This window comes from Coregonus clupeaformis, chromosome 10, assembly GCF_020615455.1.
Source record: "Coregonus clupeaformis isolate EN_2021a chromosome 10, ASM2061545v1, whole genome shotgun sequence".
NCBI lineage: Eukaryota > Metazoa > Chordata > Actinopteri > Salmoniformes > Salmonidae > Coregonus > Coregonus clupeaformis.
The window spans coordinates 40,010,475-40,027,448 of record NC_059201.1 but is presented as its reverse complement, the minus strand read 5'-3'; the positions used below and the strand labels follow the sequence as shown (position 1 = coordinate 40,027,448).

The following is a 16,974-nucleotide window of genomic DNA, read 5'->3' as shown; positions in this document are numbered from 1 at the left end:
ATACAGTTGAAGTCTGAAGTTTACATACACCTTAGCCAAATACATTTAAACTCAGTTTTTCACAATTTCAGATATTTAATCCTAGTAAAAATTCCCTGTCTTAGGTCAGTTAGGATCACCACTTTATTTAAGAATGTGAAATGTCAGTATAATAGTAGAGAGAATGATTTATTTAAGCTTTTATTTCTTTCATCACATTCCCAGTGGGTCAGAAGTTTACATACACTCAATTAGTATTTGGTAGCATTGCCTTTAAATTGTTTAATTTGGGTCAAACATTTCGGGCAGCCTTCCACAAGCTTCCCACTATAAATTGGGTGAATTTTGGCCCATTCCTCCTGACAGAGCTGGTGTAACTGAGTCAGGTTTGTAGGCCTCCGTGCTCACCCACGCTTTTTCAGCTCTGCCCACACATTTTCTATAGGATTGTGGTCAGGGCTTTGTGATGGCCACTCCAATACCTTGACTTTGTTGTCCTTAAGACATTTTGCCACAACTTTGGAAGTATGCTTGGGGTCATTGTTCATTTGGAAGACCCATTTGCGACCAAGCTTTAACTTCCTGACTGATGTCTTGAGATGTTGCTTCAATATATCCACATAATTTTCCTTCCTCATGATGCCATCTATTTTGTGAAGTGCACCAGTCCCTCCTGCAGCAAAGCACCCCCGCAGCATGATGCTGGCACCCCCTGTGCTTCAAGGTTGGGATGGTGTTCTTCGGCTTGCAAGCCACCACCTTTTTGCTCCAAACATAACGATGGTCATTATGGCCAAACAGTTCTATTTTTGTTTCATCAGTCCAGAGGACATTTCTCCAAAAAGTATGATCTTTGTCCCCATGTGCAGTTGCAAAACGTAGTATGGCATTTTTATGGTGGTTTTGGAGCAGTGGCTTCTTCCTTGCTGAGCGGCCTTTCAGGTTATGTCGATATAGGATTTGTTATACTGTGGATATAGATAATTTTGTACATGTTTCCTCCAGCATCTTCACAAGGTCCTTTGCTGTTGTTCTGGGATTGATTTGCACTTTTCGCACCAAAGTACGTTCATCTCTAGGAGACAGAACACGTCTCCTTCCTGAGCGGTATGACGGCTGCGTGGTCCCATGGTGTTTATACTTGCGTACTATTGTTTGTACAGATGAACGTGGTACCTTCAGGCGTTTGGAAATTGCTCCCAAGGATGAACCAGACTTGTGGAGGTCTACAATCTTTTTTCTGAGGTCTTGGCTGATTTCTTTTGATTTTCCCATGATGTCAAGCAAAGAGGGACTGAGTTTGAAGGTAGGCCTTGAAATACATCCACAGGTACACCTCCAATTAACTAAAATGATTTCAATTAGCCTATCAGAAGCTTCTAAAGCCATGACATCATTTTCTGGAATTTTCCAAGCTGTTTAAATGCACGGACAACTTAGTGTATGTAAACTTCTGACCCACTGGAATTGTGATACAGTGAATTATAAGTTAAATAGTCTGTCTGTAAACAATTGTTGGAACAATTACTTGTGTCATGCACAAAGTAGATGTCCTAACCGACTTGCCAAAACTATAGTTTGTTAACAAGAAATGTGTGGAGTGGTTGAAAAACAAGTTTTAATGACTCCAACCTAAGTGTATGTAAACTTCCGACTTCAACTGTACATGCCCGTCTGAAGTTTTCCAATGAACATCTGAATGATTCAGAGGAGAACTGGGTGAAAGTGTTGTGGTCAGATGAGACCAAAATCGAGCTCTTTGGCATCAACTCAACTCTCCATGTTTGGAGGAGGAGGAGGAATGCTGCCTATGACCCCAAGAACACCATCCCCACCGTCAAACATGGAGGTGGAAACATTATGCTTTGGGGGTGTTATTCTGCTAAGGGGACAGGACAACTTCACCGCATCAAAGGGACGATGGACGGGCCCATGTACCGTCAAATCTTGGGTGAGAACCTCCTTCCCTCAGCCATGGCATTGAAAATGGGTTGTGGATGGGTATTCCAGGATGTTCTCACCCACTGTTCAAATAAACCTACCATTAAAATTATAGACTGATCATGTGTTTGTCAGTGGGCAAACATACAAAATCAGCAGGGGATCAAATACTTTTTTCCCTCACTGTATGTAAACTTCTGACCCACTGGGAATCTGATGAAATAAATACAATTATTATCATTCTCTCTACTATTATTCTGACATTTCACATTCTTAAAATAAAGTAGTGATCCTAACTGACCTAAGACAGGGAATTTTTACTAGGATTAAATGTCAGGAATTGGGAAAAACTGATGTTAAATGTGTTCGGCTAAGGTGTATGTAAACTTCCGACTTCAACTGTATCTATGTTCCCCCTTTATATCTTAATGTATTCACATAAAAACAAATGGCAAATTATTATTAATGACTTTGTAACAGCTCCAAACAGTTTCCCACTACAAGAAACACTCTGGTACCCTAGTTTATAGAAAGACCAATAATTGGTGATGTAATTTAACTGTAAAAATGTATTACCTTTTAATGTGCCATGAACACAGGCAGTCATGATGTTTTCATCTGATTGTCAAACAAAAAAGTAGATTACCGTCGCAAGTTCAGCCAAAATAATTTCAGCATCCGAACAGTGCACTTTTCACCCGCCAACTTTCCTTCACGTCGCAAGTTGCTGAAACTATCTCATCAGAGAAAGTATCCGAGTGAGCGAAACAGAAGAGGAGCGAGCCCCTCTGTCTTACTTATTATCCTCACACATGACTAAGTTGCTTTGGATAAAAGCGTCTACTAAATGGCATATGGTGCATTCGGAAAGTATTCAGACCCCTTGATTCTTTTCCACATTTTGTTACGTTACAGCCTTATTCTATTGTTGTTCAATTGTTTTTTTCCCTCATCAGTACCCCATAATGACAAAGCAAAAATAGGTTTTTAGAAATGTTTGCAAATGTATAAAAAAACAACAACTGAAATATCAGTTCCGAAGTCCCGTGTAGCTCAGTTGGTAGAGCATGGCGTTCGCAACGCCAGGGTTGTGGGTTCGATTCCCACGGGGGGCCAGTATGAAAATGTATGCACTCACTAACTGTAAGTCGCTCTGGATAAGAGCGTCTGCTAAATGACTAAAATGAAAATATGTAAATGTGATACATTTTACAAGTATTCAGACCCTTTACTCAGTACTTTGTTGAAGCACCTTTGGCAGCGATTACAGCCTTGAGTCTTCTTGTATTGACGCTACAAGCTTGACACACCTGTATTTGGGGAGTTTCTCACATTCTTCTCTGCAGATACTCTCAAGCTCTGTCAGGTTGGATGGGGAGCGTCGCTGCACAGCTATTTTCAGGTCTCTCCAGAGATGTTCGATCGGGTTCAAGTCCTGGCTCTGGCTGGGCCACTCAAGGACATTCAGAGACTTGTCTTGAAGCCACTCCTGCGTTGTCTTGGTTGTGTGCTTAGGGTCGTTGTCTTGTTGGAAGGTGAACCTTCGCCTCAGTCTGAGGTCCTGAGTGATCTGGAACAGGTTTTAATCAAGGATCTCTCTGTACTTTGCTCGGTTAATCTTTCCCTCGATCCTGACAAGTCTGCCATCACCATGCTTCACCGTAGGGATCGTGCCAAGTTTCCTCCAGACGTGAAGCTTGGAATTCAGGCCAAAAGAGTTCAAGCTTGTTTCTCATGGTCTGAGAGTCCTTTAGGTGACTTTTGGCAAACTCCAAGCGGGCTGTCGTGCCTTTTACTGAGGAGTGGCTTCCGTCTGGCCACTCTACCATAAAAGCCAGATCGGTGGAGTTATGGTTGTCCTTCTGTCCTTCCAATTGCTCAGTTTGGCCGGGCGGCCAGCTCTAGGAAGAGTCTTGGTGGTTCCAAACATCTTCCATTTAAGAATGATGGAGGCCACTGTGTTCCTTCCCCAGATCTGTGCCTCGACACAATCCTGTCTCGGAGCTCTACGGACAATTCCTTCGACCTCATGGCTTGGTTTTTGCTCTGACATGCACTGTCAACTGTGGGACCTTATATAGACAGGTGTGTGCCTTTCCAAATCATGTCCAATCAATTGAATTTACCACAGGTGGATTCCAATCATGTTGTAGAAACATCTCAAGGATGATCAATGGAAATAGGATGCACCTGAACTCAATTTTGAGTCTCATAGCGAAGGGGCTTAATACTTATGTAAATAAGGTATTTCTGAATATTAAAATATAGCGAGTGGACAAAACATTAGGAACACCTGCTGTTTCCATGACAGACTGACCAGGTGAATACAGGTGAAAGCTATGATCCCTTATTGATGTCACTTGTTAAATCCACTTCAATCAGTGTAGATGAAGGGGAGGAGACAGGTTGAAGAAGGAGTTTTAAGCCTTGAGACATGGATTGTGTAGAGGGTGAATGGGCAAGACAACGGGGTATGGTAGTAGGTGCCAAGTGCACCGGTTTGAGTGTGTCAAGAACTGCAACGCTCAGTGGCGACGCGTCATTCAGCCCCACCTGTTTTGAGCCCCACCTGTTTAGCTAAAAAAAATGATGTAACAAAAAACTTGGCATTAATACGTGTCACATATCAGTTTGCAAACAATGTAAAAATATATAATCGTTGAGTTAATAAAGCTGCATACAAACATGGTCTCTTTTTTGCTTTCTCCAAAATGCAGGTGTTTCAGCCTAGCTCAGTGCTTTCTGTGGTGGTGGGGCAGCCAGCGGAAAATATGGAGCATAGGCGTTCGTAATGTTCTCTAGTTGCGCCGTAATTGGCTCAGTGTTCTGTCACTCATGGGGACACTATGTCCCCGCAAAATCTATGGGAAGAGCTCGAAAATTCAAGCCCCTTGGGTGCTGCCATAGACTTACATTAGAAGTGCCCATCCAAGAAGGCTCAAGGTCATTGGCCACAGATAAAATTACGTAAAATCACATTATATCTACCGTAGCCTTGATTGGACTGATCATGTCAACATCATACTTTCAAACTCTTAGCTAGCAAGATAGACAAGGAGTCATCATCATGCATCAAGTTGGCAATTTACTGGCAAATCCTTTTCAATCCTTGTCATATGAAGAGAAATTATAGATAAAACGTATCGGTGCTCATCGGCCATTGAACATAAACATTACAGAACAAGTTGGAAATCGCAAATCCAACAATGAGTGCTAAGGCACCACTGCAGCCCTGGGTTCGATCCCAGGCTGTGTCACAGCCGGCTGCGACCGGGAAACCCATGAGGTGGCGCACAATTGGCCCAGCGTCGTCCGGGTTAGAAGAGGGTTTGGCCAGCCGGGATGTCCTTGTCTCATCGTGCTCTAGCGACTCCTTGTGGCGGGCCAGGTAACTGCAAGCTGACTTCGGTCGACAGTGTTTCCTGGTGCGGCTGGCTTCCGGGGTAAGTGAGCAGTGTGTCAAGAAGCAATGCGGCTTGGCTCTCGACATTTGCTGAGTACGTAGGGGAGTTGCAGCGATGAGACAAGATCGTAACTACCAATTGGATATCACCAAAACGGAGATAACACCATGGGCCAGAAAAGTTCTGCCGCGTTCAAAACAACTGGAAACTCGGAACTGGGACATCTTAGACTTCAGAGTTCAAGACAACTGGGAATTTCGATAAAACTAGCTCCAACTGGGAAAATATGGAAAATCATTTTTAACGGTCATCCAACTTGGAATTCCAAGTCGGGATTTCGGGCCTCTTTCTAGAGCCCACAAGAAGGACCGCTGCGCCACCTTCCTGTTCAAGTGAGCACAGCACAACAAGGTGAGTCCAAAAATGTATTGTATGCTACTGCATAAATGATGTAATATGCCAGGGAGATATGTATACTGTAGCTAAGAAAGTAATACTAAGTAAATGTTGTGTGGTAAGCTGTTAGTAGCCTATGTGCCTCACCCTAATCATTTGGTCCCTTTCCCCTTCATAATTCACCCATGTTCTGAATTCTGTCGCTGTACATTTCAAAAGTGCTAAACAAATAGTTCTATTGACTACGTCTGTCCTAGCTTGCTCATTAATGTCTCAATCCAAATTACTTATTGCCACTTATTGTCACGTTTGTTGAATGACGGGACAGACCACGGCGCAGCGTGATATGCATACATGTTTATTTTAACTATTAAACACCACGACAAAACAATAAACGAAACGAAACGTGAAGTCCAAGGTAGTACAGAAAACAAACCTTACACGGAACAAGATCCCACAACTAGACAGTGCCAATAGGCTGCTTAAGTATGGGCCCCAATCAGAGATAACGAGCGACAGCTGCCTCTGATTGGGAACCACACCGGCCAACATAGAAATACACATACTAGAACACAAACATAGAAAACGCACAACAAGGAATATACACACCCTGACTCAACATATAAGCGTCCCCTGAGTCAGGGCGTGACAGTACCCAAAGGTGCGGACTCCGACCGCACAACATAAACATAACAGGGTAGGGGCCGGGTGGGTCGTGACGACCTCTCACTCTCCGCCTCCCTGTTGCACCCCTGGTCTGGTCTGGACCTCGGCGCGCTGCTTCCCCTCTCCTTCCTCCCACGATACGCCAGGCCCTGTCTGGACCCTGGTGTGGGAGACCCCGAACCTGGAGAGGGGCTGACGTCATGGTCTGGACTGGAGCCGCTGACCGGAGCTGGACTGGGTACCGGTGGAGCGGACTGCTCTGGCTCCGGAGTGGAGCCGCTGACCGGAGCTGGATCAGGCACCGGTGGAGCGGACTGCTCTGGCTCCGGAGTGGAGCAGCTGACCGGAGCTGGATCACGCACCAGTGGAGCGGACTGATCTGGCTCCGGAGTGGAGCAGCTGACAGGAGCTGGATCAGGCACCGGTGGAGCGGACTGCTCTGGCTCCGGAGTGGAACAGCTGACCGGCACTGGATCAGGCACCGGTGGAGCGGACTGCTCTGGCTCTGGAGTGGAGCAGCTGACCGGTGCCGGACTAGGCACCGGTGGAACGGGCACGGGCCGTGCCGGACTGGACAAACGCACCACTGGTCTGGTGCGAGGTGCAGGCACGGGCCGGACCGGACTAGGAACATGCACCACTACCTTGGTGCGAGGGACAGGAACGGGCCGGGCCGGACTGGCGACGCGCACCACTGGCTTGGTGCGAGGAGCAGGAACAGGCCGGGCCGGACTGGCGACGCGCACCACTGGCTTGGTGCGAGGAGCAGGAACAGGCCGGGCCGGGCTGGCGACGCGCACCACTGGCTTGGTGCGAGGAGCAGGAACAGGCCGGGCCGGGCTGGCGACGCGCACCACTGGCTTGGTGCGAGGAGCAGGAACAGGCCGGGCCGGGCTGGCGACGCACACCACTGGCTTGGTGCGAGGAGCAGGAACAGGCCGGGCCGGGCTGGCGACGCGCACCACTGGCTTGGTGCGAGGAGCAGGAACAGGCCGGGCCGGGCTGGCGACGCGCACCACTGTCTTGGTGCGAGGAGCAGGAACAGGCCGGGCCGGACTGTGGAGGCGGACTGGAGGTCTATAGTGGAGAGCTGGCACAACCCGTCCTGGCTGGCTGCCCACTTTCGCACTACACATGCGGGGTGCTGGCACAGGACGCACTGGGCTGTGCACGCGCACTGGAGATACAGTTCATAGAACTGGCGCAGGATATGCGGGACCGAGGAGGCGTACTGGAGACCAGGAGCGTTGAGCCGGCACACCCCGTCCTGGCTGGATGCCCATCTTTGCACGGCACGTGCGTGGTGCAAGCACAGGACGTACAGGACTGTGCCGGCGCACTGGCGACACAGTACGTAGCTCTGCATAACACGGAGCTTGCCCAGTCATACGCCTCTTCGCCTGAGTATGGGGAGTTGGCTCTACTCTAACCCTAGGCTCCGCCAACCACCCCGTGTGCCCCCCAATTTTTTTTTCTTGGGGCTGCTTCTCGGGCTTCCTCCTCAACCGGCCTCCTCCGTGTTGCCGTTGCTCCTCTCCTGCCTGGGCATCTAACTTAGCCCATGGTCCTTTCCCCGCAAATATCTCCTCCCATGACCACAAATTGGCCACCTGTGACATGGCCATCCGCTCCGCCTGGGCACGCTGCTTGGTCCTCGTTTGGTGGGATCTTCTGTCACGTTCGTTGAATGACGGGACAGACCACGGCGCAGCGTGATATGCATACATGTTTATTTTAACTATTAAACACCACAACAAAACAATAAACGAAACGAAACGTGAAGTCCAAGGTAGTACAGAAAACAAACCTTACACGGAACAAAATCCCACAACTAGACAGTGCCAATAGGCTGCTTAAGTATGGTCCCCAATCAGAGACAACGAGCGATAGCTGCCTCTGATTGGGAACCACACCGGCCAACATAGAAATACACATACTAGAACACAAACATAGAAAACGCACAACAAGGAATATACACACCCTGACTCAACATATAAGCGTCCCCTGAGTCAGGGCGTGACACTTATCCGCTCGTCATCCCCTTACGCCATAGTTTGTACATCTCAATTGTCAGTAGAAACCACATTTGTTTAAGCAAATCAGCCATATCAGCTACGTTTTTTTAAAAGGCAGTAAATGAGGCTGAATGAACTGTTTCGCTGCCAGACAAGGCTCCACTGATAGCCAGGTGTAGCAGTGGTAAGGATTCACTACATGGTGCTGAAAAGAAAGCTCTGCTGTTGGGACAGCTTTATGTAGGCCCTAACAGTTTGTGGGCACCGTTTGTCACCGTTATAGTGGAATTAATGTATTGTTTAGTGTTGTGTTGTGTAGTGGCTTTGCTGGCATGCTTCCCAAACATTTTTGGGGAGTTTGGCCCACCAAGATTTACATGCTAAAATCGCCACTGGGTTTTTCATGCTCAACAGTTTCCCGTGTGTATCAAGAATGGTCCACCACCCAAAGGACATCCAGACAACTTGACACAACTGTGGGAAGCATTGGAGTAAACATGGGCCAGCATCCCTGTGGAATGCTTTCTACACATTGAAGAGTCCATGCCCCGGCGAATTGAGGCTGTTCTGAGGGCAAAAGGGGATGCAACTCTATCATTGTGTCTAGGAATTTATATCCATCCATCTCCACGATTGTCTGTTGGGAATATCGAAGAAAGTTTTGTAACCTAGGTCTAATTGCTTAAAAAAGTGTTTATAAACTCAGCAAAAAAAAGAAATGTCCTCTCACTGTCAACTGCGTTTATTTTCAGCAAAGATAACATGTGTAAATATTTGTATGAACATAACAAGATTCAACAACTGAGACATAAACTGAACAAGTTCCACAGACATGTGACTAACAGAAATTGAATAATGTGTCCCTGAACAAAGGGGGGGTCAAAATCAAAAGTAACAGTCAGTATCTTGTGTGGCCACCAGCTGTATTAAGTACTGCAGTGCATCTCCTCCTCATGGACTGCACCAGATTTACCAGTTCTTGCTGTGAGATGTTACCCCACTCTTCCACCAAGGCACCTGCATGTTCCGGACATTTCTGGGGGGGAATGGTCCGAGCCCTCACCCTCCGATCAAACAGGTTCCAGACGTGCTCAATGGGATTGAGATCCGGGCTCTTCGCTGGCCATGGCAGAACACTGACATTCCTGTCTTGCAGGAAATCACGCACAGAACGAGCAGTATGGCTGGTGGCATTGTCATGCTGGAGGGTCATGTCAGGATGAGCCTGCAGGAAGGGTACCACAAGAGGGAGGAGGATGTCTTCCTTGTAACGCACAGCGTTGAGATTGCCTGCAATGACAACAAGCTCAGTCCGATGATGCTGTGACACACCGCCCCCAGACCATGACGGACCATCCACCTCCAAATCGATCCCGCTCCAGAGTACAGGCCTCGGTGTAATGCTCATTCCTTCGACGATAAACGCGAATCCGACCATCACCCCTGGTGAGACAAAACCGCGACTCGTCAGTGAAGAGCACTTTTTGCCAGTCCTGTCTGGTCCAGCGACGGTGGGTTTGTGCCCATAGGCGACATTGTTGCCAGTGATGTCTGGTGAGGACCTGCCTTACAACAGACCTACAAGCCCTCAGTCCAGCCTCTCTCAGCCTATTGCGGACAGTCTGAGCACTGATGGAGGGATTGTGCGTTCCTGGTGTAACTCGGGCAGTTGTTGTTGCCATCCTGTACCTGTCCCGCTGGTGTGATGTTCGGATGTACCGATCCTGTGCAGGTGTTGTTACACGTGGTCTGCCACTGCGAGGACGATCAGCTGCCCGTCCTGTCTCCCTGTAGTGCTGTCTTAGGCGTCTCACAGTACAGACATTGCAATTTATTGCCCTGGCCACATCTGCAGTCCTCATGCCTCCTTGCAGCATACCTAAGGCACGTTCACACAGATGAGCAGGGACCCTGGGCATCTTTCTTTTGGTGTTTTTCTGAGTCAGTAAAAAGGCCTCTTTAGTGTCCTAAGTTTTCATAACTGTGACCTTAATTGCCTACCGTCTGTAAGCTGTTAGTGTCTTAAAGTCCGTTCCACAGGTGCATGTTCATTAGTTGTTTATGGTTCATTGAACAAGCATGGGAAACAGTGTTTAAACCCTTTACAATGAAGGTCTGTTAAGTTATTTGGTTTTTTAACGAATTATCTTTGAAAGACAGGGTCCTGAAAAGGGGACGTTTCTTTTTCTGCTGAGTTTAGCTATCAATTGGAAAGCATCATACTCACCTTCACTAACGAACTGGAGGGCTGAACTATGTAGTGACATTCCACTAGATTTGGTGTTTTCTAAAGTCAAGCAGAAAAAATATGTTAGATAAAATCTGGAAACCTTATATTGACCATCTTAAAGAATGTGCACATTTCCAAATGAAAACAATTTGATATACACTACCATTCAAAAGCTTGGGGTCACTTAGAAATGTCCTTGTTTTTGAAAGTAAAGCAATTTTTGTGTCCATTAAAATAACGTCAAATTGATCAGAAATACAGTGTAGACATTGTTAATGTTGTAAATGGCTATTGTAGCTGGAAACGGCTGATTTTTAATGGAATATCTACATAGGCGTACAGAGACCCATTATCAGCAACCATCAGTCCTGTGTTCCAATGGCACGTTGTGTTTGCTAATCCAAGTTTATCATTTTAAAAGGCTAATTGATCATTAGAAACCCCTTTTGCAATTATGTTAGCACAGCTGAAAACTGTTGTGCTGATTAAAGAAGCAATAAAACTGGCCTTCTTGAGACTAGTTGAGTATCTGGAGCATCAGCAATTGTGGGTTCGATTACAGGCTCAAAATGGCCAGAAACAAATAACTTTCTTCTGAAATTCTTGTTCTGAGAAATGAAGGCTAGAAACTGAAGATCTCGTACAACGCTGTGTACTACTCCCTTCACAGATCAGCGCAAACTGTCTCTAACCAGAATAGAAAGAGGAGTGGGAGGCCCCGGTGCACAACTGAGCAAGAGGACAAATTACATTTAGTGTCTAGCTTGAGAAACAGACGCTTCACAGGTCCTCAACTGGCAGCTTCATTAAATAGTACCCGCAAAACACCAGTCTCAAAGTCAACAGTGAAGAGGCGACTCCGGGATGCTGACCTTCTAGGCAGAGTTGCAAAGAAAAAGCCATATCTCAGACTGGCCAATAAAAGGAAAATATTAAGATGGGCAGTCTGAGATATTAGTTTGTACTTAAATCTACTTGAAAATCTATGGGCAAGACCTGAAAAGGGTTGTCTAGCAATGATCAACAACCAATTTGACAGAGCTTGAAGAATTTTGAAAATAATAATGGTCAAATGTTGCACAATCCAGGTGTGGAAAGCTCTTAGAGACTTACCCAGAAAGACTCACAGATGTAATCGCTGTCAAAGGTGACTCAGGGTGTGACGAGTACTGAGTATACGAAGAGGCCGGACGCAGACACAGGAATTAACAAGGTAAAGGTTTACTTAACAATGAGAAAGAGGATAACAAGGAGCGAGTAAACGACACGACGCTAACATTTACACACATCAATTAATGAACAGTCCAGGTCTATATAGTGGTGGTGAAGAGATGATAAGGTGCAGGTGCGCTGGAGGGGATTAGGGTGCGTTGGGTTTCCATTCCTGTGTTTGCTGAGGTGGTGCGCTCAGACCAGTGGCTCAGTAGACCGGCGAATCAGAGATTCGCCGGAGGGGAGCAATGGGAGGAGACGTGACACAGGGGTGTGAATAAATCAAATCAAATCAAATTGTATTTGTCACATACACGTGTTTAGCAGATGTTATTGCGGGTGTAGCGAAATGCTTGTGCTTCTAGCTCCGACAGTGCAGTAATATCTAACAAGTAATATCTAACAATTTCACAACATATACCCAATACACACAAATCTAAGTAAGAACTGGAATTTAAGAATATATACATATATGGACAAGCAATGACAGAGCGGCATGGACTAAGATACAGTAGAAAATTATAGAATACAGTATATACATAAAGTGACTAGTGTTGCATTTCTTAAAGTGGCCAGTGATTTCAATAGGCAGCAGCAGCCTCTAATGTGCTAGTGATGGCTACTTAGCAGTCTGATGGCCTTGAGATAGAAGCTGTTCATTCTCTCGGTCCCAGCTTTGATGCACCTGTACTGACCTCGCCTTCTGGATGATAGCGGGTGAACAGGCAGTGGCTCGGGTGGTTGATGTCCTTGATGATCTTTTTGGCCTTCCTGTGACATTGGGTGCTGTAGGTGTCCTGGAGGGCGGGTAGTTTGCACCCGTTAATGCGTTGGGCGGACTGCACCACCCTCTGGAGAGCCCTGTGGTTGCGGGTGGTGCAGTTGCCGTACCAGGCGGTGATACAGCCCGACAGGATGCTCTCAATTGTGCATCTGTAAGAGTTTGTGAAGGCTTTAGGTGCCAAGCCAAATTTCTTCAGCCTCCTGAGGTTGAAGAGGCTCTGTTGCGCCTTCTTCACCACACTGTCTGTGTGGGTGGACCATTTCAGTTTGTCAGTGATGTGTTCGCCAAGGAACTTGAAGCTTTCCACCTTCTCCACTGAGGTCCCATCGATGTGGATAGGGGTGGGTGCACCCTCTGCTGTTTCCTGAAGTCCACGATCATCTCCTTTGTTTTGTTGACATTGAGTGAGAGGTTATTTTCCTGGCACCACACTCCCAGAGCCCTCACCTCCTCTCTGTAGGCTGTCTCGTCATTGTTGGTAATCAATCCTACTACTGTTGTGTCGTCTGCAAACTTGATGATTGAGTTGGAGGCGTGCTTGGCCACGCAGTCATGGGTGAACAGGGAGTACAGGAGGGGGCTGAGCACGCACCCTTGTGGCGCCCCAGTGTTGAGGATCAGCAAAGTGGAGGTGTTGTTTCCTACCTTCACCACCTGGGGGCGGCCCGTCAGGAAGTCCAGGACCCAGTTGCACAGGGCGGGGTTCAGACCCAGGACCTCGAACTTAATGATGAGCTTGGAGGGTACTATGGTGTTGAATGCTGAGTTATAGTCAATGAATAGCATTCTTACATAGGTATTCCTCTTGTCCAGATGGGATAGGGCAGTGTGATGGCGATTGCATCGTCTGTGGATCTATTGGGGCGTTAAGCAAATTGAAGTGGGTCTAGAGTGGCAGGTAAAGTAGAGGTGATATGATCCTTGACTAGTCTCTCAAAGCACTTAATGATGACAGAAGTGAGTGCTACGGGGCGATAGTCATTTAGTTCAGTTACCTTTGCTTTCTTGGGTACAGGGACAATGGTGGCCATCTTGAAGCATGTGGGGACAGCAGACTGGGATAGGGAGAGATTGAATATGTCCGTTAACACACCAGCCAGCTGGTCTGCGCATGCTCTGAGGACGCAGCTAGGGATGCCATCTGGGCCGACAGCCTTGCGAGGGTTAACACGCTTAAATGTCTTACTCACATCGGCCACGGAGAAGGAAAGCCCACAGTCCTTGGTAGCGGGCCGCGTCGGTGGTACTGTGTTATCCTCAAAGCGGGCGAAGAAGGTGTTTAGCTTGTCCGGAAGCAAGACGTCGGTGTCCGCGATGTGGCTGGTTTTCCTTTTGTAGTCCGTGATTGTCTGTAGACCCTGCCACTTCCGTCTCGTGTCTGAGCCGATGAATTGAGACTCCACTTTGTCCCTATACTGACGTTTTTCCTGTTTGATTGCCTTGTGGAGGGAATAACTACACTTTTTGTATTCTGCCATATTCCCAGTCACCTTGCCATGGTTAAATGCAGTGGTTCGCGCTTTCAGTTTTGAGCGAATGCTGCCATCTATCCGCAAAGCAATGAGAGGATATGACGGATCCGAGTGACTTTGTGTATAGAGGTAAGAGGGCCAGGAACCGAGCCCTGGGGGTCACCAGTAGTGAGAGTACGTGGTGCAGACATAGATCCTTTACACGTCACCTGGTAGGAGCGGCCTGCCAGGTAGGATGCAATCCAAGAGTGTGCAGAGCCTGAGACGCCCAGCCCTGAGAGTGTGGAGAGGAGAATCTGATGGTTTACATGTCGAAGGCAGCGGATATATCTAGGAGGATGAGAACAGAGGAGAGAGAGTCAGCTTTGGCAGTGCGGAGAGACTCAATGACACAGAGAAGAGCAGTCTCGGTTGAGGTACCCGTCTTGAAGCCTGACTGGTTAGGGTCAAGAAGATCGTTCTGAGACAGATAACGAGAGAGTTGATCAGAGACAGCATGCTCAAGTGTTTTGGAAAGAAAATAAAGAAGGGATACAGGTCTATCGTTTTTGACGTCAGATTAGTCAAGTGTTGTTTTCTTGAGGAGGGGACCGACTCTGGCCATTTTGAAGCCAGTGGTCAGGGATGACTTGATGAGGGAAGTGAGGAATGGGAGAAGGTCTCCAGAGATGGTGTGGAGAAGGGAGGAGGGGATAGGGTTGAGCGTGCAGGTTTTCGGGTGGCCAGACCTCACTAATCGCAGGATTTAATCTGGAGAGGGAGGGGAGAAAGAGGTCAAGGCAAAGGGTAGTTCTGTGTGAGTGGGACCAGTGGACTCAATAGGCTGAGTGAATGAGGAGAGGTAGTCATCAACCTTCTTTTCAAAGTGGTTGACAAAGTCGTCCGCAGAGAGGGGGGGGGATTAAGGAGAGAGGAGATGGTGAAAAAGAGGCAGGAGCTTGAAATTTAGAGTGATATAACGTTTATTTAGCTCGCAATGAGTCACTCAGCCACGGAGCAGGAGGGGAGGACCGAGCCAGCCTGGAGGAAAGGGGACAGTGTGAGTCATAGGATGTGGAAAGGGAGGAGATTAGGGTTGAATAGGCAGAATCAGGAGACAGGAGGGAGAAGGATTTAGCAGAAGGGAGAGATGATAGGATGGAAGAGGAGAGAGTAGTGGGAGAGAGAGAGTGAAGATTGCGACGGTGTATGACCATCTGGGGAGGGGCTTTGTGGCTAGGGTTGGAGGAAAGGGAGACAGAAAAGGAAACAAAGTAGTGGTCAAAGATCTGGAGATCTAATGCAATGTGATTAGTAGGCGAAAAGCCTCTAGTAAAGATGAGGTCACGTGTATTGCCTGCCTTGCGAGTTGGAGGGGATTAGCAAAGGGTGAGGTCAAAAGAGGCAAGGAGGGGAAAGAAAGAGTTGGAAAGAAATGAATCGAAGGCTTGTGATCTGCGTACGGTATTGGAACTGTCATCCAGCACATTATGCCAAATGGAAATGAACGTCCCATTGCATATACAGTACCAGTCAAAGGTTTAGACACACCTACTCATTCAAGGGATTTTCTTTATTTTTACTATTTTCTCAATTGTCGAATAATAGTGAAGAAATCAAAACTATGAAATAACACATATGGAATCATGTAGTAACCCAAAAAGTGTTAAACAAATCAAAATATATTTGAGATTTGAGATTCTTCAAAGTAGCCACCCTTTGCCTTGATGACAGCTTTGCACACTCTTGGCATTCTCTCAACCAGCTTCATGAGGTAGTCTCCTGGAATGCATTTCAATTAACAGGTGTGCCTTGTTAAAAGTTAATTTGTGGAATTTCTTTCCTTCTTAATGCGTTTGAGCAAATCAGTTGTGTTGTGACAAGGTAGGGTTGGTATTCAGAAGATAGCCCTATTTGGTAAAATACCAAGTACATATTATGGCAAGAACAGCTCAAATAAGCAAAGAGAAACGACAGTCCATCATTACTTTAAGACATGAAGGTCAGTCAATCCGGATAATTTCAAGAACTTTGAAAGTTTCTTCAAGTGCAGTCACAAAAACCATCAAGCACTATGATGAAACTGGCTCTCATGAGGACTGCCACAGGAAAAAAAGACCCAGAGTTACCTCTGCTGCAGAGAATAAGTTCATTATAGTTACCAGTCTCAGAAATCGGCAATTAACTGCACCTCAGATTGCAGCCCAAATAAATGCTTCACGGAGTTCAAGTAACAGACACATCTCAACATCAGCTGTTCAGAGGAGACTACGTGAATCAGGCCTTCATGGTCGAATTGCTGCAAAGAAACCACTACTAAAGGACACCAATAATAAGAAGAGACTTGCTTGGGCCAATAAACATGAGCAATGGACATTAGACCGGTAGAAATCTGTCCTTTGGTCTGATGAGTCCAAATTTGAGATTTTTGGTTCCAACCGCCGTGTCTTTGTGAGACGCAGAGTAGGTGAACGGATGATCTCCATATGTGTGGTTCCCACCGTGAAGCATGGAGGAGGAGTTGTGATGGTGTGGGGGTGCTTTGCTGGTGACACTGTCAGTGATTCATTTAGAATTCAAGGCACACTTAACCAGCATGTCTACCACAGCATTCTGAAGCGATACGCCATCCCATCTGGTTTGCGCTTAGTGGGATTATCATTTGCTTTTCAACAGGACAATGACCCAAAACACACCTCCAGGCTGTGTAATGGCTATTTGACCAAGAAGGAGAGTGATGGATTGCTGCATCAGATGACCTGGCCTCCACAATCACCCGACCTCAACCCAGTTGAGATGGTTTGGGATGAGTTGGACCGCAGAGTGAAGGAAAAGCAGCCAACAAGTGCTCAGCATATGTGGGAACTCCTTCAACACTGTTGGAAAAGCATTCCAG

General features: G+C 46.9%; 1 non-coding gene across 1 annotated transcript; it reads left to right on the top strand.

Annotated features, from left to right (window-relative positions):
- Positions 1 to 2,961: 2,961 nt before the first annotated feature.
- On the top strand, positions 2,962 to 3,035 carry trnaa-cgc. The gene has a single exon. It is a non-coding gene; the product is annotated as a tRNA-Ala (tRNA).
- Positions 3,036 to 16,974: the final 13,939 nt, after the last annotated feature.